This window comes from Tenrec ecaudatus, chromosome 6 (genome assembly GCF_050624435.1).
Source record: "Tenrec ecaudatus isolate mTenEca1 chromosome 6, mTenEca1.hap1, whole genome shotgun sequence".
Lineage (NCBI taxonomy): Eukaryota > Metazoa > Chordata > Mammalia > Afrosoricida > Tenrecidae > Tenrec > Tenrec ecaudatus.
Window position 1 is genome coordinate 135431075 of NC_134535.1, and position 22650 is coordinate 135453724.

A 22650-nucleotide genomic window follows, 5' to 3' on the forward strand; every position below is an offset into this window, starting at 1 on the left:
TTCACGATGATGAAAGCAATTGCTGTCTTCCTAAGTTGGGCATATATAAGATGAATTGGCAGAAGCTGTGCAGACGTAGTTACCACAATGAAGAGGGGCTGCAGAAGGCTGCATCTGTACCACGGAATACCTCCCATTGATTTGGAGGTTTATGGTCATGGTTTCAGGAAAGGGTTGACGGACTTGGAGGACTTAGGGTCATGGTTTCATGGGACAGTCCAGTTAATTAGTCTAATTGCCTGTTTAATTCAAGTGCTCATGGTCTTAAAAGTTTGCAGGCAGCCAAGCAAAAGGTATAATAATTAGGCTCTTGTTACCTGGAGCAACCGAAGAAAAGTAGTCAGGAATGGGATGATATGAATGCTTTGCTAACTGCCTCCATGAAATCTGCTTCCCTTTGCCCTGAGACCAAAGAAGTAATGGTGCACAGCCACCAAGCTGAACGCTGTGATCAAGGATTCTATAGAAAATCCTGATCATAGGTGGGGAAATGCAGAACGGAATTTCAAATTCTCAGACTTTGTACTTTCTGGAGCAATGGGGGGGGGGGTAAACCCCTGAAACTACTGCCCTGAGATACCTTATTAAATCTTAAATCAAAAAGATGCCCCAAAGTCTTCTTAAAACCAAGCAATAATAAGGACTATCTTTCAGGAGCCCAGGTGGCGTGCAAGTTGGGCTACGATCCTCAAGGTCAGCAGTTCACACCATCAGCAACTTCTTGGGGGAAAGACAGTGACAGTCTCAGAAACCCACAGGAGGTCACTGCCACGAGGCAGCATTGACTCGATGGCACTGAGTTTGTTTGTTTTTGTCTTGGACATTACACTCTTCAGATCCGTTAACATGGGATCAAATTGACAGCAGCAACTTCCAAGATTAGATGGGAATCTTAGAGGACAGAGGGGAGTTTATGTAAATGGGGGAGGAGCCGCTCAGAAAAGACGGGTGAGAATGAGGGTACAACTTGAAGAACGTAATCAGTGTTACTGAATTTTATATACAGAAACTGTCAAATTTGGTGTGCGTTCTGTGCATTTCATAAACACTAAGAAAGAATATCTTTAAGAAGATGACAGCTACTAACAAGAAAGAACACATTGCATGTCTCCATTTATATGACAGATCAAGGATAAGCAAAATTCAAATCCATGGTAAGAAGAAACCAGGCAGGATAGTGGCTACCTGACCGGTAGGGGGGAGGGGGTGCACGCAGGAAGGAGGGACGTGATCTGGCTGGCTGGGTTAGGCACGAGGCCGGGTTGTGCTGTGCCACCTTGGTGAAGCTAGGACTTTGCTTCTCGGAATCCCCAGTGGAGGTTCCAAGGGAGAAATGGTCAAAGGAGGAACTAGCAGGCCATTCCAACTACACTAAACCGTCCCCATTACACCATTACACTAAGGTCTGCGCAGGTGCCGGGGGTGGAGGGGTGTCCCCAACTTGCCCTCACTCTCCTCTCTGCATCCAGCTAGTTCTCCCTCAGTGCGGATCCTGCCTGACCTACAAGACCCGCCCAGGTCCACCACCAGGCAGGCACTTGGCCCTGTGGACCCAACTGGCCAGGAGCTGCCCAGAAGAGCGCCTCCCCCCACCAGTGTGCAGTCTGGGCCCAGGGTTTCAGACTTCTCGGGAACCTCTGTGTCATCTGCCCATGTCCGTGCTGCAGGAGCAATGGTGAGTGTGCTTCGGACACTTCCCACTGCCTCCCGCCCTGAGCCTTCACCTTCCTCCCAACCCCTCCCTGCCATCACTGCGTAAGCTCTCCAGCTCCTGTAATGCACCCTTATTCCCAAACATGCCAGTGGCTCTGCATTCCCTTGACTGATACAACGTGTGTGCATGAGATGTGTGCCGTGTGCAGAACATGCCACCCTCCCTTGAAGCAAACAAGAGTGAAGCAGCAATCAAACTGGTCAGGGGCATCTTTGACGTATTCGGAGGGGAGGAGGCCAAGGAGCAGCACGTGTGCACGCCATCCGCACCAGCCTCATCCCGAGGAAGGACGCAGCGCTGGACTGCTGGGCATGAGCCCTGGCAGACAGCTGGCAGTCCGAGGGGATGCGGTTCTGCCCAGAGCTGGAGCTGTGCGCTTCATAAGAAGTAAATAGGACCCAAGCTCCCTGCCTGGCAAGCCAGGCCCCTACCCCAGAGGGAGCCTTCTCCCCTGCTGGGACAGCTCTGTCAGTTCAGGGTGGCCCTGGAAGGCAAGGTGAGTTCAAGAACGCCATGCGTCACAAGGGGCCCGATGACAACAGGACACAGATGTGTCTCCAGCCCAGGCCGTGGCATCTAGAGTCTGCAGCCCAGGAGTCTCCTCCCATTCTCATCAGCATCCAGGTGTCCTTGTCTCCTGGCCTTTTATTTCAGCCAGTCATAATTTATTGGGTGGGTCCAACCCTATGGCGAGCTTTAAATTCACACTGTTGAATGAAAAGACAGTTCCTACCCTGGGGGCTGGGGATGGCTGCTGTTTAGTGGAGAATACAAACCAGAAGCAAGGAACGAACAAGCACACACTTTAGAAATGGGTATGGTTACGAGAATTAACCGGTTATGGTGACAGAATGACAGCTAAGTTGTTTACAGAGGCTTCTCTAGCCAAGTCAGACGCAGACGACGGAAGAGCCTGAACAGGGAAGAGCAAGTACAAGTTTCCCCACTGGCCAGTTAGCTGTCCATGACTTTCTCCCTCTGCCTAAGAGCAGAGTGACATCTGTCTGAATCACCACCATCACGTACGCAGGCTTTTCCAACAACTTCCATTAGACTGCCCCACTTAGCCCCATACAAGTCCATGAGTAAGGAAGGCAGGTGCTAAAAATAGAGGAGCCAGAGAAGCAAAATCACTTGTCCTGAGTCACATGGAAAGCTGCGTAGCAACCCCATCCCCACTCCACCCCCTTAAGGGTATCTCCATTTCCTCCCTCTGGTGGTGCACAAACAGTGCCAACTCCCAGTGACTGTGTGCACAGAGCAAAATGCCTCCAGGCCCTGCATCATCCTCAAAATGGTAGCTACGCTTAAGCCTGTGGCTGCGCTCACATCATTCAGGGTCACCCTTTGTTCATGCCCCTCGACTGTACCAAGTATGAGATCCTTCTCCTGCCATTGATCCCTTTGGATGACATTTCCATACATCATTGGGATGACGCCTGCCATCCTCACTCCAAGACAGATTTGTTCATTCCTCAACATTCTCATTCTTGACCAGCACAATTCCAACATAGCAATTCTCCCCACCCACCCCCTGCTTCCTCTGGTTTTCTTCATTCATTTCTTGGCTTTCACATGCATATGAGGGGATTGAAAATCCCAGGGCTTGGGTCAGGTGCACCTTAGTCCTCAAAGTGAAGTCCTTGCTTTTAAGATTTTAAAAACATCTTTGGCCACAAACGTGTCCCTTTGTTTTCTTATATGCTTAGTCTTCTGCTGTTATGTCCTTCTGCTGGCTCAGCAGTCCTCCAAGGGCATTAATTTAAATTGGATAATGCTCAAGTCTTGCTGCTTTCACTCATCTACTTCAGTCCCATACTTATAGAGAGGTTCAGTGCCAAGCAAGGGGACTGGGGGGGTGGGGTGGGGATCTATTGCTCTGAAAGGCAGAGTGCTTACTTCACATGGTCCACAAAGACCAAGTTCCACACACACGACTATGTTTGGAGAGGAGTAACGAGGGTCTTAAAGGCATGTGACTGGCCATCTAAGGTACAACTATTCGTCTCTCCTCATTCAGAGCAAAGAAACGTGAAGAAAATCAGAGGCCTGCAAACAATCTGCCCAAAGGATGAAGGTACCCGGTGAACTCTGGCTTCCAGGCCTGCGATCAGAAGAGCTAGATGGTGCCTGGTTATCACAAGGAACCAAATTACTCAAGGCCATGGAGTGGATTCTGACTCACCGCCCCTGTGGGTTTCCAAGACTCTAAATCTTCACAGGAGTAGAAACCTCATCTTTGTCCCATGGAGCCACTGGTGGTTTCCAATAGCAGTTACTGCGTAACCCACAACCGACTAGGACTTCCTGGGGCCAAATTAGTAGGTCCTAAATAGAGTAGGAAAAACATATGGAACAAAACTCAAAATCACCGAGAAAGTTTAGGACTTTGGAACTATCCCCTAGTTTGGCAGGAGGAGGTTATCAGGGGTTTACCAGCCATCTCTTGCTGACATACAGCCAGTTACTGAAACTGTCTATATAAAAATCGTCTCGCCTCTTCCTCATAGCCACCTATAACAAGTTTTATGAATCATTACACATACAAAAAAAGTGAAAGGGGAGGGTAATTAACTCGCCCAGCTAATAATTTAAAGATGACGAATTTCAAACTCAGGGATTATGTCTTACCTCGTTCCCAGACTTAACGCAGTCAACATATGAAGGAATCAAACAAACCACTTTCAAGAATCGTGATCAAAAGGGGACAAAGGCAGAACAGTCTGGATTATCCCCAACACCTCCCAAAAGACTTCGTGTCGAGAATGGAATACACATTTATACTTCTACAGGCAGACGACAAAACCCGATGGGAAAGGGAGTCATTTCCGAGCTGAGGCCACTCAATCATAACCCAAGATCAGTAAGGTTCCACTATGAAGGTTAGCAGCTCTGGGCCTCCTTGTGGGCGCTGGGTCTCCGGGGTCCCGTGTGTTCAGAGCTTACACTTGACAGACAACTCTATTGTGCTCTGGTGCCAAATACAATTTTGGACAAAAGCTTTGGGTGACACGATGAATTAGGAGGCCTTTGGTCTAAGACGATGCTTTAGTAACTGGAGCCTGAGAGGGCTAAATGGGAGTCTGGCACAGAACAGGGAGAGGCCCGTCTCAACTGTAAGTGAGCGCACTGCTCTCGCCCCAGTGTTCCCGGCTCGTGCACACATTCCAAGGACACTCAGGACTTCAGAGCAAAAGCTATGTGGGTAACATCACAGGTCACCGCCCTGGATGCATATCTGCCTGCTCTCCACCCTGCTTCCCCCTGGCTACCACGTACACAGCCCTCCACCCAAGCCCACTCAGCAAGCCACACACCTGGTGTTTAGAAGCACCTACCCAGAATGGGCGCATGTTACCATCTCACACAATGGCATGCGGGGCTGGGTGGCTGCCACGTGCCTTTGTGATCCAGATAGGTGGTCTGGCCCAGATGGTGAAACCAGCTCTACAGCGGTGAGCAGCCCTGTCTCTGCAGCTCTGAAAGGTGACATCAGACAACTACGGTATTTCCACAGGAAGCAGACAAATACATTCTCCACACAGAGATGAAAAGCTCCACTTGGCGGGAGAGGCCTGAGGAAACTAGGCCCCAATTTTAAGAGTAAGGTAGAGCACATGCCCTCCTCTAACAAGCCCCCCCCCCCACCCCTACAGCCCCCAATTCGTTACTGTCAGAAACTAGGCTACTCATCTCCCGGCACTGTGGGGACACTGGACACTCATTCAAAAGGCACCCGGCGCATCACCCAGGCAGAAGCATGTGCTACATTCACTGCTGCTATGGGCACTTCTGCCAAGTGGTTCTAGACGTCACTAATCACAACCGGCAGCCCTTCCGTGGCTCCTGAGCCAGACCCGGCCTCCAGATTGCCACCGCTGTGGTGCACGGGACAGCCTACCCCTGGAGGCCAGGCCAGAAGAAGGGCCAGGGTCTGTTCTGTTGTTTTCACCATGTCCATCTGCTGTCACGTTCATAGCTGACTGACGACATTCACAGGTCCTGCTAAGAGAAAGGACTCACTCGTGAATCGGCCTCAGAAGAAGCAAACTGACCCTGACGAACCCTGGAAAGCTGTACCACATGCTGTTAGAAAACCCGAATCACACTCAAAGGCCAAGGGAACAGGAGAGGACCAGGCCCATGAGCTCTCCCGGTCTGGTGGCCTTCCGGACGGCTGTCACACGCTTGGGAGTGAACGAGCAAAAATAAGCCCGTCAGAAGGAAAGATGCAAAGGTGGCATAAGCCCAAGCGGGTGTAAACAGGGAAGCAATGGTCGCCACAAGGGGCAGAGCCAGCAGGAAAGTGGGGCCGGAGGAGGGAATAAGACTTCTGTAGCTAAGCCTCCGCCACTTACAACCCAGTTTCGAAATCTGCTCTGTATCACAGGCCAGGCCTGGGCCAATTATACACAGAGAGCTATTTAATCAGGGTGGGACGAGTTTCACAAAAGCCAGCCTTCACAGAACATCACTAGGTAGGACAGCTCAGCCCACTCCGTCCCCATCCGTCAACAATAAGAGTTTGACACCTCCAGGGGTCATGGGACAGGTGGATTGGGAGGAGCCTTTATTATATCACACACCCAACTCACACTTGGCAGGCCCAGTAGGTGCTTGGATTTGCACCCACAGGCCCCACAATTCACCCTGCTCTGTTAGACTTGTCTTCACTTGTCCTTGCTGGTTCCTGGGGAAGGGAGGCTCAGGGTCCCCGCTTTTCTCTGGCCCCCTGTTCTACTAGGAAACTCATGCAGTCTTTGTCCAGGGAGATGCCCTCATTCGAGAGGTGAACAAAGGTCCACTGTCTGCCAAAGCTGAGCTGCCCGCTCATCTTCCAGGATGAGGGAGCTGTCCATCGGCCAACAGCTCCGAGAGCAGGCGTGGTCCGGAGCACCTACCCAGTCTCGTTTAGTTTGGCTGTGATGGTTGTTCTGGGAAAAGTGCCTTCAGTTTGCAAGAGGCCTAAGGCCTAGCCAAGCCCGCCAGAGACCCGGCCCCTCAGGTCTTCCCAGAAGAGACGGTGCTAGCCTTCTCTACATCTTGAGAATTCCCTACCTAAAGAGGGAAGGCCCAGACGAGTTGAGCTTGGAAGCACTTTTTCAAACAAGCAACAGTTGTCATTGTTGATAGAACTTGAGGAATTCTCTGTTCCTAGTACATCCACTTTTATTGGGGGGGGGGGGGGGGCGGGCGCGCAGATCACCATGCTCTTGATGTGTGAGAACTCAGGAGAGAGATGGGGAAATGGCGATTTTTTTTAACACCCTGAGATCATACATGGCAATCATTAGAGTCACCAACCATCACTGAAAACATACACTCGTGTGCAGATCCCAACCCAGACCAATCCGATCAGAACCACTGCCGTAGGGCCTGGGCACGGAGCAATGGCAAGTAAGACATTTTAAGCATACCCCAAGGTGAGTCTCACATGCAACCGGGACAGAGAGGAAGGGAAATTGAAAACAAATTTGGGGATGCAGCACAAACTGGGCTGAGTAATCCTCTGATTAGTCGTCTGTCTTCCTATGGGTTTTTTTCATCTACATCAAGTTACCCGCGGAGTCAGCAAGGCGCTGTTCCCCAGCCGTAAAGCAAACAAGGAAAGGAGCACTGCCCAACAAAAGAATGGGCAACAGTCCACAGAGCTCAAGGGAATGGAGTGCCTGCCTGACCACGCGTGCACGCGTGTGTGCTTTGTTCAGGAAAACGTAAGCCAGCTGTAATGCTGTCCCTCCTGGGGTGAAGCTGCACCACCACACAACTAAAGTTAGCCTGGTGATTGTACGTTTGCAGAGAGGCACCGAATTAAGCCCGGCCTAAGTGGGCGATGGGACACCATGTGCTGAGCGACTGCGGTTGCCAGGCTGGACTGCGCATTTCCCTTGGCCCAACAAATCAAAGGCATGGGTGCTCCGAGAAGGGTAAATATAGCCCAGCCCCACCAGGGACAACTCTGTGGGTTGGGAGAGAAGCCTGTTCCGTCCTCTGTCCCACCAACGATGCATCATGTCAGACATACCCACCTCTTCCAGTTTCCAGCATGCTGGGCGAGGGCTCTCCTGCCAAGCTTCTGAGAAATGGGCACCAGACAAGTGCTAACTCGGTCATGACCCTACGCATCTCAAGGGGGAAAGGTGGGATGGAAAAAGTGTGTCCTGGGGCTACATTTCTTTTTTGAAGGTAATGTTGGCGGCTTTGGTCATGAGTGCATACCAAATCTCAGGGAAGGTCTTCAGACAGTCAGAGACCTTGCCAAGTCTGAAGGGGCTGCTAGAGGGGCCCTGAGAGAGAGAGAGAGAGAGAGAGAGAGAGAGAGAGAGAGAGAGAGAGAGAGAGAGAGAGAGAGAGCACTTCACGTGACTGGAGATTCCCTGAAGGACGTGCCCTTTACACTGGGCTTCCAGGTGATCTGCACAGCTACAGGTGCCCAGTGTCTAGTGATTCCAGTCATTCTGCTGGGCAGCACGAGGTGGACGCAGCACACGATGCTAACAGGGCAGCCCTGCAGGGTTCCTGACTAGCAGCTACCGCTTGAGGAGATTCAGCCCAGGCCAGGCCCACTCTGTTGGCTCAGCAGACAACCCAATTGTTCAGTGATGGCCCAGTAAGGCCCAAAGTGAGAGGCGAGCTCATCTAGTCCACCCCCAAGTGGACTCACAAATAGGCTGTGCTCCTCAGCCCAGTAGGTCAGCGGCAACACTCGGAGGTCAGAGCATTTCTGAAATTCACACTCCAGAACTGTCACTGGAGAGCTTGGACACACCCCTTTGGTGAAGCACACAGACGGCTGTACCTTCCCAAGCTCTGCGAAGAACCAAGGAAAGACTGTCGAATATCCTAAAATCGACTCCTCGCCCTACCTTTCCTCGGGCCAGAAGACTACAGTTTCTTTGTGTTACAGAACGGACTGTGTTCTCACGAGAAACAAAGGCTCTTTCCATGTCTGAGACGCCCCCGACTCGTGACGCTGAGGTTGAGCTTTATGAATAAATCAAAGCCATTTGCAATCGTGGCTCTGATCCAACGGGTTCCCATCGCGCTTGCAGTGGGACACAAAAGGGGGAGGGCACTGGTGTGGTGTCTCCTTGTCTTGGGTCTGTCCCACAGAGAAAGCAATCAGTTGGAGCTCTGTCATGACATCATCAGCCACCAATCACCGCAGAGAAGGTGGAGCAGGTTCTCTCTCCAAAACCAATCAGGGCAGCTGCCAAACTGCAAAGGGCAGTGCAGGTGTGAGGTGGGGTTTTCCTCTGCTCTGCCTTTGTGCCGAACTCTAAAAGAAAGTGGGGAGCAGGGTAGGGCAGTCTTTCCGTGGAAAACTGTGGACGTCTGAAGCCCCCTAGGTGTGACCAGACCATGCAGGCACATACCTGTACCCGATCCCTCTTCGTCTCCCACCCCTGCCCAGACTGACAGTGGAAGCTTTGTTCCACGAGGCCGGAAATGGAATCTTCCTGCGCTCCCTGCCAAGGGACCACCAGCCTCGGGAGCACTGTCCTTGTGGTCCCAGGAGCGCTGGGGCGCACTCTCAGACAGGACTCTAAGGCAGGGAGCGGAGCTGGGAATCAGAGAAACTTGGCGTGGCTGATCCAGACATCAGTTACAATGTCTACCCATCCGACTACACAAGGGTTTGATTTGTGCGTCTCAGCGGGGAGGTTCTCCTGGCTCCGGTACTTTCATCCCGTTTTCCTCCCAGGGGAAAAAGGACCCACGACGACGACAAAACAGGCCACCTTGTGAGTGAGCTGTTTTACCAAGGCTGGGGGTGCTGGGGGCAGCGGGCACAGGCCTCCTGGAGAGTGGGGGCCAGGGAGAAAGATGTACAGAGCAGATACTGTTTACCATTGCGGCCAGGCTAACGTGAGCGCCGGCCTGCGCAAGCGTACTCTTACATTAAGTCCCAAACAATAAAGCTGGAGGCAGGGGGAGCAGGGCCAGGCCAGGCCGGGCCGGCCTCCGCTTGGCTCATGGAATGAGGGCAGCATTCCATGCAGCAAAGCTTGTCCCAGCAACGGTGTGTGCCAGCTCTCTCGGGAGTCCACCAGCTGAGGCTGACGGCGAGGCCTAGACCGGCATGCGCGGCTATGTGAGGAAGCACGCATGAGCACCTGGGCTTCTCGCAGGAGACAGCGCACAACAGAACACGTGAAGAGACGCCGAGGCTGCCAGGGCCCTCCTGTGGGCTTCCACGGCCGGGGCAAGCAGGGCTTGTGGCAAAGTGGACAAGGCTGAGGAGGGTCAGAGGGCTCTGATCACTGTTGCTCAGAAATCACTCTCCTTCCAACAGTCCTGGAGGCGTCATTTCCTGGAATACCACTGCATCCTTCTGAGCTTTTGAAACGATTAGTAAAAAACAAAACAGGAAAACTACCAAATGCCACTAAATAGGAATGTCTACTCATAAAATCCTGTGTCTTTAAAACAGTTTGACTGAATGTAAAATATTAAAAAATAAGCAAATCATTACATGATGTGATTACTTTTGGCCCATTTTCCAAGTAAATCTTTACGTTAGATTTAACCTGCACCCAACAGCTGACTACTGGCAATAATTAGAGGGCCTGGTGGCACAAAGGGTTAAGCATCTGGCTGCGGACCGACACTTGTGCACATCCAAACATCTCATGGGATTTGCTCACTTGGTGCGGAGGGGTAGGGTCACAGTGTCACGATGTATGGAAAGAACTGGTCTCACAGCGTGCCTAGTGCTTGGGCTCTGCTTCCTGGTTCATTGGACACTGCCTGAGGGCTGCAGCCTGGAAGGCCTAAGTGCTGTGTGTGCATTTGGAGCGACAGAGGAAGAGGAGGAAGATGTGAAATGCCCAGCTCATCACCTCCGTGGACAATGGAAACCAGAGAACTGCTTGGTACCTGGCTATCGTGATTGAATATTCTGATCCAAGATGCCGCCACAGAATCCTGATCAAGGAAGGGAAAATGCAGGACAGAATCCCAATGCTCGTGGCTTTCACACTTTCTGGAGCCATGGAGGGCGACTGAAGCCCTGAAACAGCTCTCCAGAGTTAATACTTAAACCAGGAACCCAAACGATCCCCTGGTGTTTTCTTAAAGCCAAACAGTTCAGCTGAACTGGTGAAGTGAGAGCTGCCTGGCTCTGTACATGAAGAGCGATCTCTGGGACATCCAATTGATAGTGGCCATTCACAAGATTAGACAGGAACAATAGGGTGGGGAGTTTATGTCGATCAGGCAGGAGCAACTCCAAAAAGGAGGGGGAGGTGGCAGCACCACTCAAAGAAGGTAATCCGTGTCAGCGCAACTGTGGGGTCTCCACAGCAGTAAGATCAATGAAATGTAAAGGGGGGAAAGGCCCGCCAAGAAAGCCCTGTGGGGCAGCACTGCTCTGTCACACGGGCCACCACAGGGTGGAGTCACCTGGCAGGCCCGACAACAGGAACTGCCAGTCCTAATTCTCCATGGCGTTGAAGACAGAGGATGCTAACAGTCTCTCTCTCTCTGTCTCTCTCTCGCTCGCTGGCTCCCGAGCGCTACCTTTCCCAAGACGCGCGTCTCGGGCGCAGGGCGGGAAGGTCCACCTCCGTTCAGCGAGGCCAGCAGTAACGTCAGACTGCCAACAAAAGGCTCCAGTGCTCCTGACGACTTCACCCATCAATGGACTTAAAAATATACATGAAGAAGCCACCTTGGGATCCGGGAGCCACAGTCCGGCCCACCCCCCGCCCAGGTGGAAACAGCGTCCTTGGCACACTCAGCCTCCAGCGCACAATACCAGCCCAGCCCTGTGGTGGATCTATGAGCAACAACAACAAAACAAACACACATACACACACACACGACCATACTGGGCCCTGGTTACACCGAAGAAACAAGAATTGCTCAAAGGCACCAAGAAGATCCTAACCCCTTCATAGCCCTAGATTTCCCCTAAATAATGCAAGACTCACATGAGGACTTCTGTCTTCTCCCCAACTACTGACTTCTTGAGACTTGAACTTCAGGGGAAGTAAGGACCTTGCCAGCAAGGGAGCGAAGAGGGTGCTGAGAAAGCAGGTGCCTTTCCTCTCCACACACACCGGCAAGCAGCACCCGCATACCCAGATCCCATGGGGTGCTCCCCACCCGCCACCCGAGAGCGGCTGACCACGAGCCCATGGACCCAACTTCCCTCCAGCCCAAAAGCTGAGAAGGAAGGGGTGAGAGAATGGAGGAGGCTATATTTAGCGAGGGACCAAGATAAAAGGAATGAAATGAGTCACAGAAGCCAAGCACCACACAGCTCTTAACTATCACTTGCTAAGTGGAAGGTCTGTCCACGAGCCACGTAAGGGCAGGGTGAGGGCTGGGGCAGCCTGCTGCAGCCGAAGCGCACAGCCGAAGCGAAGCCGAAGCCAGCTCAGACACACAAGAGCAACCACCATTAGCAATTCGCTCAGTCTCAGCCGAAGCCAGGGCAGAAAAATCTTCCTGGCAGACAGAAGGTACTGAGTACCAGAAGGACAGTGGGGCACGCAGGTCTCCAAGGCCCCGAGTAGGATCATCACTTTAGTCCCCTCTGGCTCTTGGGGACATCGAAGGGCGACACCCCCACCCCTCCCCCAGCATCTGCCTTAAAGACCCAGAGGCTATTTTTCATTTTCTTTGGCTAAAAAAGAAGGGTGGAACGAGGAGGGAGCCCAACCCTCTACTTAAAAATGGAAAAAAAAAAAAAGGGGGGGCTCATGGGGGGGGGGAGCGGGGAGGGAGGGGGAAAAAAGAGGACCTGATGCAAAGGGCTTAAGTGGAGAGTAAATGCTTTGAGAATGATGAGGGCAAAGAATGTACGGATGTGCTTTATACAATTGATGTATGTATGGATTGTGATAAGAGTTGTATGAGACCCTAATAAAATGTTTAAGAACAAACCACAATTCTTGAAAGAGCAGGAGGAAGGGCAAACGTAGCTGCCCTTATCAGAAGAGGCTTCAGAGCTCAAATTGTGACCCTCCTGCTCTGTGACCAGATTGCCTCCTGTGAGGAACAATGACCCAGGCAGTGTGCTCACTGAACAAACATGACCAGGGGTATTTCTCCCAAGTCACCTGGTAAAGCGAACACATCTTGCTTTCTATCTGAGAGAGAGAGCTCGTCGGAAAGGCTTCTGGGAAATACTAGATTCTACCTGAGTGACTGACCCAGCTGTGTGCCACACACAGGCGGGCCTGGGCCGTGGCACACAGTCACAGACGCACACAGCTCTAGACCTACCCCAAGACACACATCTGAAACCCCGGACGACTTGGGGAAAGCTCCTCATCTGGAACAAAAAACCAACGCAACAGGGCAGCGGCCACTGCCTAGGTGCCAGCCCACTGAGGTGCCATGCTGTGGAGCAGGGCTGCTCCCAGGGTTTCAGGCCTGCCATCTTTCCAAAGCAAGCTGCCAGGCCTTCCTTCTGAGGCACAGTCAACCTGCCAGCTGGCCGTCCGAATGGAGAGGTTTGTCTCTGTCTTCCTCGAAGAAGGATCGATCAATTTCTTTCTTCTGGGCTTGGTTATCACAGGAGGGCCACCGCTGATCTAAGCTTCCCTGGCCAGCTGTCTATTTTTAGACTCTGGTTCTTCCTGCCCTTTCCCCAGGGGATGCCCCTCCCGCTGCTCCTCAGCAAACCACACCGGCTAGGCACAGGGGCCCTGACTCCAGACAGGAAGGTGTGCTTGTGGGAGGCCCCTGCTGCTGCTTCTGCACACTTGGGTCTTCAGGAAAATTAGGCTGCGGAGTCTGGAGTAGAAGTGGGAGGAAGGGAAACTCCCAGAAGCACAGAGAGGGTAGAGGGCAGACTTGGGAAGAGAAATGCGACATGTGAACTGCCTGCGGCCCACCTAAGATGGCAGCAAGGCTGCTGTGCCCCATGGCTGGGTTGGCACCACTCCTCTCTGCCCTCTCAGGCTTGCTCCCAGGCTCCTGTGCCCAATCATATGGCATCTGATGTCCTCATGGGCCAGGTGGAACCAGCCAGCCATCCACTTCTCAACTCAACGAGATCACGGCTGCCTACTTGGTGGCCGTGAAGCCAAGAGGTTAGGTAGCCACTTCCTTCACAGAGCAAATAATTCACAGTACAAAAGCCCTTTAAGGAAAGGGGCATCCAGTGTCTGACTCCATCTAATCACCCAGGCACAGCCCTCGTTTCACTAAGCCTCATGGCATTATAGACACGAGGGTTGAAAGATGAATGGTCTTCATTTGGGTTTTATGCCAACCTCTCCTTACAAAAGTACAAGCACCCTGCATTCTCTGTGCACGCTGGGTGATTGCTGGCATATGAAACACGTGACATGGCTTCCAGCATCCCAGCAACATGCACACCACTAGTGCGACACACTGAATGCCAACTGGTGGGCAGAAACCAAGGGGTAGTCTCTCTCTTTTCAGCCTACCCAGGGTAGGCCTTGTGCCAGCAGGTGTCATGCCCTCAGCAGAAGTAGAAACCAATCTATTGGTGGAACTCTAGGCCCTAGAGGCTGGGGCAACATCAGAGCTCTGAGCTCCGGGTTCTCCAGCCTCTGGTCCAGCGCAGCAAACACCCGGCCACTTCTACTGTTCCATGAGGCCCACCCTCTTTTGTCCGGCTCTGATGTGGGGGCAACCCAGCACAATGGCCCAAGTGCCCCCAAACTCGTTCCCAGGGGTGGGAGGCAGTGGGAGAGCTGGCAGGAGGAGGGGCGGGCATGGGGTTGCCAAAAGCTTGCTGACTTGCTAGCTGGATTCCTGAGCGCTCCCAGGATAGCTATTTAGGTCAAATTCCACCTTTGGGTTGTTTTTTCTGCTTTTGTTGGTAGCAGCTCTGCCACGGCCACAGCCACAGGGTCCAGAGGCAACAACAGATGGCGTGGTGCTCAACGCCTCCTCCTCCCTCTTCCCCAGGCTTCTCAGACCAGACTCGCCTCTGAGACTGGTGCCCCGGGGGCACCCCGACTTTGGAACAATACAAAGGGACATGTGGTATCTACAGCACAACTCCCAGTAAGTCATCTCACTCTCAGTCTTGCTGTTTTTATAAGACAGACAGAGAAACGATCAGCAGGGCTCCAAAGGCAGTAACAAACTCGTGATGGCTGACTCCAGGAAGGCACTCATTGGTCCCATCGAATTCCCGTCGAAGGACCCCTTGGTTGGGCTACTAACTGAAAGTGCAGTGGTTCCAATCCACTGGCTAGCCACTCACTTGCAGGAGAGAGATGACGGGGTCCATCTTGGAAACCCTACACAGGGCCGCTAAGCAACCCGACGGCAGTGCGCGTGCTAACTAACGCCTGCAGTGGAATCCCCAGGGGTGGAAGTGGACTTGGAAGAAGGGCCTGCTGCCATCTCTGAAAATACAGCCACCAAAGAGCTGATGGCGCACACACAGCTCTCTCACCGACGTGATGGCAACCAGTCTCGCTGTTTTTACCTACGTCAAATGCCCTCGTGCTACCTTCGGAATCGCGTGACGCTAGGCTGTTCTAACGACCGGGCAAGTATGGTTTAGCAAGGATAACTAACCCCCCTTTGGTCACACACAGACAGGAGCCCCAGTGGCATAGCGGTTACCTGCTGGGCTGCTAACTGCACGGTCAGCAGCTCGAAACCACCAGCTGCTCCACAGGAAGAAAGATGTGGCTTTCTACTCCCATCAAGAGTCACAGTCTCACAGCCCACGGGGCAGTTCTACCTGTGAGTGGGTGCTGCCTCGGTGCAGCGTTGAGGTCACACGTGAAGTGATGGAGCAGGTGACGTGGTGCGGTGGAGGAGGATGGGCTGGCTCCAGGGCCCTTGTGCCTTCCTCAGATGTTGCCTCACTCCGGTCCTCACTTCACCATTTCCTCTTCTTCCAGGAGTGAAACTTTCTGTGAGACCAAGGCGCGGTTCTCATGCAGTTCTTGGCAGGGCGTCACGACGTTGATTAAGAAATGATTGTCGCCAGTTGGTGGCATGAGTTACGAGAGTAGAAAGCCTCGTCTCCCCCTCCCCACCAGCCCCCCCGGAAGAGCTAGTGGTTCTGAACTACTGACCTTGTAGTAAGCTAGCAGGCCAGTGCGTAACCACACGCCACCGGGTCGCCAAGGTTGAAAATGGAATCATTCCTACGCCGTCCCACAGACTGATTGCCAGGCTGGCCCAAGCATAGATTCCAGGCCGGAAGTAGCTTCAGGGGCGCATGCTACATAGGGGGCACCTATTGGGTAAGCATCTAGAAGAAGCATCCCTGGCTCCTCCAGGCCTTGGTGATGCTCGGCGGGGTTAAAGCCATGAGCTCTGGCACACACCCAGCCTCTGGCCAAGGAATGCTTCAGGAGACATTATTAAGTACTTGCCACCCCATAATGGACAGGAGAGGAAATCCCACTGTCAGCTACACCCCTGTGCCAGTCTGCTAACACAGGTCCCCTGGGAGAAGGGCCAGCACAGTGGTCTTTCCAACTGTGTCACCTGGCAATGTGGCCCCGCTTCCTGGCTGGGCCACTTCCGCTGCTGCCTTGGACGAAGTGGCTCTGCCCTTACCCAGCCCGCGCCTCAGCCACCAGAGATGAATGGCCAGACTGAGCAGAAAGGTCACTGAGATAACCCTGAGTGCACGCCGTGATCCCCAAGTAGTGGGTGGTGCGGGGGGGGGGGGGGGGAGAAGCACAGGATTCCGAATAGGGAGAGGTCGGAGCCAGGCGCTGCCATTGCATAAGCTATGTGATTTCGCTAAGTCTGTCGTCACTCCACTCCTGTAAATTACAATTCATGTCTCTCTACCTGACGGCCGTGGATTAGAAACAGATAGTGTGTGTGCACGGTACTTCCTGGGGTGTCAAGTACTACAAACACACAACTCCTTATTCCGAAGGGGCCTGGGAGAATGGAACCTCTTAAGAGGTCCTGTCCTATGGGAAGGGGTGTTCAAAACGTTTGTGGAAAAATGTCCTTTAGTCTTCCATTTTTCCCATGAATGCTTGAAGCCCCCTAGTACACAGAACTCATTACCCTTACTCTACAAAGGAGGGGGGGGGGAAGCTCAAAGTGAAGAAACAGTGGATGGGTTCAAGGTCAAACAAACCCAGGCCAGTCTGCTGAAGGTGACAGTGAAGCCCAATCTTTCTCTATGCCAGATCATTGGGGAGCGAGCTACTTCACTGTTCAAGAATCTGTATGTCCAACTCCTGTTGTCCAATACATGAGAAGCTTCGGGGAAACTGACTGGAGGGATGGGAATAACATTCCAGCATTGATGTATTGACATGATGGCTTTTGGGCCACACGACCTTGGATGAGACCTTTGTTTGGATAAGAATTCAGTTACCTTTTCTGTACAGGGACTGAGCTGGACTAGCTAAGTGATTAAACCTTCTGTTAGTGGCCAATCCCTAGTATCTACACCAGGTAGGAAGCTGTCCTGACTGAGCAAGAATATACGGCTCCAGCCTCCCCAGAGCCTTCTAGCAATATGGTTTTAATTTCCTAAGAGACCCAGGACTCTCCAGCATGTAGCTTACAAATCCCTGGTGGAAGAGACCATTAGTGTTACTTCTAGCTCGCCAAGGCATCGTAAGCTGGTGTCTTCCTCCTCAAAATGCCCACTACAATCCGTACCCCCCTACCCCTGCCCCACACTTTTAAAAAGGAAAATCGGCTACACTGCTGTAGTGGAAGAGCCAAGCTGCCCACACATGGCTGGGTGTTGGTAGCATGAACAAAAGGAGGGCGGAATCAAATACAAAGAACCGGCTCAACAGCCAACCAGTCCCCCAAAACCCACTGCCATCAAGTCGATTCTGACAGGGCAGAGTCCAACTGTCTCATCTTTCGCCCTCAGTGCCACTGGGGGAGTTGAACTGCTGGTCTGGCGGTTAGCTGCCTCACACATACAAGATACCATCAGGGCTCCCTTAGCCAATCACACACAGAAAAGGAAAAAAAAATCCGGGCTTTCATGATTTGTTAAGGTTAAGGCGAAATCCACAAACAAGTAGGTCCAATTACTGAAGGGCTAGGAAATGTGAGCTGAGGAGACCACCTGACGCTACGGGATTTACCTGATAAGCAGAAGAGCGCGATCAGTCGTGAAGACATCCTAGACGGATCCCAGGGCTTGAGGGCCAGGCAGAGCTCAGTTCAACGCCAACTCTGTGCCTTCCTCATTTGTGTGACTCGAGGCGCTCCTTGGCCTCCAAAGACAACAGTCTCCTTCTGCAGGAGTCTATAGTGTACGTGTGTGGACTGCCCTGGTAGGTAAGTGCTGGACTGCTGACCAAAAGGCGGGCAGGTTGAACCCAGCAGGCGAGACTTGGAAACCGTCTGGGGAGGTTCTACTCTGCTCTGTCCTATAGCGCACGGTCTCTTGAGTCAGAACCAAATGGGATGGCAATGGGTTCACATGGCAGTTACTGAGGAGTGGACAACAGAAGTTGAAAGCTACCATGATGAAGGGGACGCCACCTTCCAGCCCCAACACCCCGAAATGGATGACCATGTCCAACCCCAAGCCCTCCACTCAGTGAGTCTCACAAACACTAGCAAAAGACACTCCCTGTAAGTCCTGTAAGGGGCGCTGCTCTTGGTGAAAATCTGTCCTGGCAGTGTCCCTCCTTCTCGCCTCTGAACCAAAGAAGGAAGGGCTCTAGCTAGGTGCCTGAATCTGATCTGAAAGTGGATGAGAACATCGGCTAATCTCTCTTAATATCCCGAAGGCCAGACTCCAGAGAAACAGAATACAGATACTATCCCGCCTGAAATAACCTGACCACAGCATTTCTCTGAAACCAGCCCTAATCACAGCTCCCAGGAAGAACTGACATAGCACTGATCCCTTGACCTTTACCCTCCCCGACCTCGGAATTATATCCCAGCGAGGGCAAAGCCTACTCCATGTGCCAGGAGGACCCTTCCCCTCGCTGTGGGCAAAAGCTTACAGGTGTGGATGAACTCATGACGCCCCAGCGCCACCTCACCGCCCCCACCCCTGCCCCCCAATAATACAAGGCTCACTGGGAGCTGGAGAGGGGGCAGGGGGGCAGGGTAGCATGTGCAGGGATGGAGAGTCCAAGAGCCAAGAAACTACTCAGTCTACTGTTCAAGAAAAAGAATCCTTTCAGGAGCATTCTGGGAAACGTGTGGTTACACCAGTGGAACACAGGAACCCGATTCTGAGAGAAGGTGGGAATCTCCCTCACTGGAACTCAAGGCCCGCAGGTACCATCTCCACCCTTAGGACGGTGCCTGGTGCCTGGCCCGTCCGTGGTGGCCACTCCAACACAGACTGAGCGAATGAAAGGGAAGCAAACATCCTACACGGTGAAAGCCACAAGTCAACAAAGTTGGATTCAACTCTGGTTTTGCTACTTCCTAGCGGTGTGACTGAAATCAAGTCACTTAACCTCTCTGCTTCTCAAAACCTGTCAGAGCACTTTCCTGTTATAGATCAAAGGCAGTGCATTTAGTCACTCAGAATCCTGGTACATGGTAAGGACTCAATAAAAAGAGGCCCTGATGGTGCGGTGCATTGAGTGCTGGGCTGCTAACAGGTACGTCGGTTCCAACTCACCGACGGAGCATCTGGAGAAAGATGAGGCTGTCTGCTCCTGTAAGCATGTACCGTCTTGGAAACTCAAAGGCGCAGTTCGACACAGCCAAGGAGTCGCTCTTACTCAGTGCCAGTCGTTGGGCTTGGTTCCATTATGGACTAGGATCATCAGTTCTCTCCCTGACTCCCTCCTTCCAAATCCTCCTCCTCTGGGATGGAGAGAGACAGACGCGGGCACTGCACCAAGGATCAGCCACAGGTGTGCTTCCCCTTCCTTCACCTCCGTGCCTTTGTTCTGGTGAAAGCCATGCCCACAGCACTTCCTGCCACCCAGCCCCCCTTGACAAGGAGCCTTCCTTCTGTGTGCTCAGGAGAGGAATTGGCAGTGACTCAACAGTGCAGGCAGAGGAAGAAGCTTTTGTGTGTGCAGCAGGGGAGACAGAAGGCATGAGAGAGGCCCCCCAGCCGAGAGAGCGCAGTACAGCTGAAGAGCCAAAGGCAGTCTCCCCAAAACTCACTGAGCCCCTATGCCCACCCACCAGCATCCACAACACGCTCATTTCATTCTCGCAGATTAACACTCTCACATGCCACTAGCTGGGAGCAGCGTTTCCCGAGATAAACCCCACATTTTCCCTGACAGCTCCATTTGCTATGCATCTCAATGTGCCAGGGACAATTTCCTGGACAGCTTCCAGTCGGGAGTGGGAGGTGGAACAGGATCTCGTGACTGAAAAGCCCCAGGCGGGCATCCCAGCTGTAGGGTGAGCGCTCCAACTGGAAAAGGCCCACCAATCTCCAGGCCTGGCCTAAGCATGGGCTCCAGGCCTCCTAAGCACTTGGGGCCGGAGAGAATTTAGGAGTTTCCAACTTTTCCTCCTATCTCAAAACCACATGAGTGTGGGTGCAAAGCAGGGCTCCCGAGCGTCTGCCTCTTAAGGGATGGAGCTGCAAAGGGGGCATAAGATGTATGCCAGGTCCTCGCACTGAAAACCTTCCCGGGCTCAATCCAACAGGTTCAATGGACTGCCAGCTCACCTGACTCCCTCTGCTCAGGGCCCTGCAGTGGTGAGCTAGCTACACACCAACACCACGGCTCCCAAACAGAACAGAAGGCAGCCAGGGGTGGAAGGCAGAAGCCCAGAGACCTCCGAAAAGCAGCCTCCCGGGAGCCCCCGGGGCCTTCACCCCATGGCTGGGATCAAGATGCCGTCTGCAAAGGTGGGCACATGCTTGTCTCACTTGCTGGTCACCCAAGTGACACCTGCACCTGGGTGACTGGCTCAGAGAATAGAGACGCCAGGGAGAAACGGGGCAGCGCGAGGCAGTACCGGGAGGAAAGGTGTTACCAAGTACCTGTACTGAGTGCATGGTCACAGGAGGCAGGGTGAGAAGTGGGCGCACATGAAGCTGATGTGTCTGCTAACACACTTAGTAACTACAGCAAAGACCCCTCTCTTAGTGACAGAACTCCATTGAAGATAGGGGCGGCAGTGTGCTCAGTTAGAAACCCACAGGGGTCAGCCTCTCTTGGGGCGCACTGGGGCCGTGTTTTCTAAGGTCTGACCCACGGCAGAGGTAAGCAGAAGTGAGCCTTCCAGAAAATCTCCATCAAGGGAGTCCCCTCACGTGGGGAAGACATCATTTGTGTTTGCCCTGGCAACAGGAATCTGACGGCTGGAGCCCCAGCAGCTGTTTTTTGATAATGAGGTCAAAATGCAATCCATCTGCCCAGGTTGTAGTGAGCACTAGGCCAGGCTGAATTCTGGCTGTCCAACCTTGGAATGGAGCAGACTGCCGCTGCTGCGCTCGGAGACTCAAAGCCTCTGTCTTTCTAGCTGGAAGCAGCCGGAGCCCATGACTATGGCATTGCCAGAGCTGTCCTGGGTTTCTTTCACATAAATGGAAAAACACTCTCTCTTGCTTAAGGCAACTGAAAGGAACCCTATCCAATCCGTTAATCTTTCTGGAAGGCTCTACAATGGGAAGCTCAGCAGATCAAGCAGCACCTGGTCTTAGGAGGAGACAGGAGCAATGCTCCAAGGGCAGCTCATCAATGGCACCTCCTCACAGAAGAGTCTTCTTTGGGGGTTGCTCAGGTGGCTGGGTCCCGCTTCTAAGAAGTAGAGCAGAGCATTTCTAGGGGAGTTAGCAGGACAAAGAGCCAAGCCCCGAGAGATTACATCTTCCACATAACCCATACGTAGAACCTCAGGCTCCAATTAACTCAGCCAGGTGGCATGAGCTTTAAACGGACCATGGATAATACGAACTGATTCGATTTTCCTCACCCGGTCAGAATGATATGCAGCCCATTACAGTCCTATCAGCACTGTGATGCCAGCTTATTTCGAATTGTGTGTTATCTCCCTCAGCACATGTTCAGATCTGTCTACACCTCACCACTCAAGTCTGCCTTTACGAGGAGCTCAGGTGGCGCTGCTGGGTGGGCCAGCGTTGGGACTGCTAACCAGAAGGTCAAATTCACCAGCTGCTCCGTAAGAATCGACAGCCTCACAAACCCTACATGAGGTCACGATGAGTCGGAACCAACTCAATGGGAGGAGCCACCAGTGGGAGGGTTGCTTTCGGATCTCAAAGCACAGCTTGGCTCTGTCCACCTTCCACAAGCATCTCCTCGGCCAACCCAAGGCCTCCTCGTCCCCCTCCAAGCTGGAGCTCAGTAAGCAGACTGCCCCCCCGCCCCCACTGTGGGGTAAACCACACAGCCACTACATGGCAGCCAGCGGCACCAGAAGTAACCACAGGAAGGGGCTTCAGCAGTGGTGGCCCTGGTTGCAGAAAGGGCTCTTTCTGTTAGAAACGCATGGTTCTAAATGCAGCAGGCTCCATGGTGACGTGCAGTGAGTGCGGTGGGATTATTGGTTTGCTATTAAAGGAATGAATGTCCCCTGCTGGTCGGGGCCGGGAGCCCAGGTGGTGAAGTGGTTATGCACTGGGCTGCTTGCTACCCATGAGGTCAGCTGCTCGCAATCAAGTCAGTGGCCGGGAGTTTGGCTCTTTTCGAGTGGTTTGGTCTAGTAAGGATGGAATCCTTCTAGGACAGAAACAAGGATAAATACCGAAGGGGGAGGGGGCTGGGAAGGGTACAGAAGGGAGAAAAATGATAAACTAAATGGAAGACAGGCCTTATCAGGAAAGGCTAAAAGATCCAGACTCATTTGGCATGGAGAAGGGGGAGGGAAAAAACAGCTTCCAATACCTTCCCTAGCTTCAGATGCAGGGGCATTCCTGTGCCTCAGCATCAGCTTGGCACTCATTTGCTATTTGCTGACAGACCAGTGAGAGGAGAAAGACTGCAAGCCGCCCTCCAGGGTTTGTGGGAACAGATAGGGAGGGGGTGCAGGTGGCCACAGACAGGCTCTGGAGCCTCCTTACCTCAGGGCTAGGCTTTGCC

At 52.8% G+C, this 22650-nt stretch overlaps 1 protein-coding gene across 14 annotated transcripts in view; it reads right to left on the reverse strand.

The window, feature by feature from the left end:
- The window catches only part of MICAL3 (microtubule associated monooxygenase, calponin and LIM domain containing 3), a 204998-nt gene that overhangs the window by 135791 nt on the left and 46557 nt on the right, over positions 1–22650 (reverse strand). Inside the window, exon 1 of one of the 14 annotated variants that reach the window (XM_075552276.1) lies at positions 11650–11670. The exons of the other annotated variants lie outside the window; for them this stretch is intronic. The gene's annotated coding sequence lies outside the window, so the exon portion shown is untranslated. Of the gene's footprint in view, positions 1–11649; positions 11671–22650 lie in introns of those variants that run through there. 14 annotated transcript variants of the gene reach the window in all.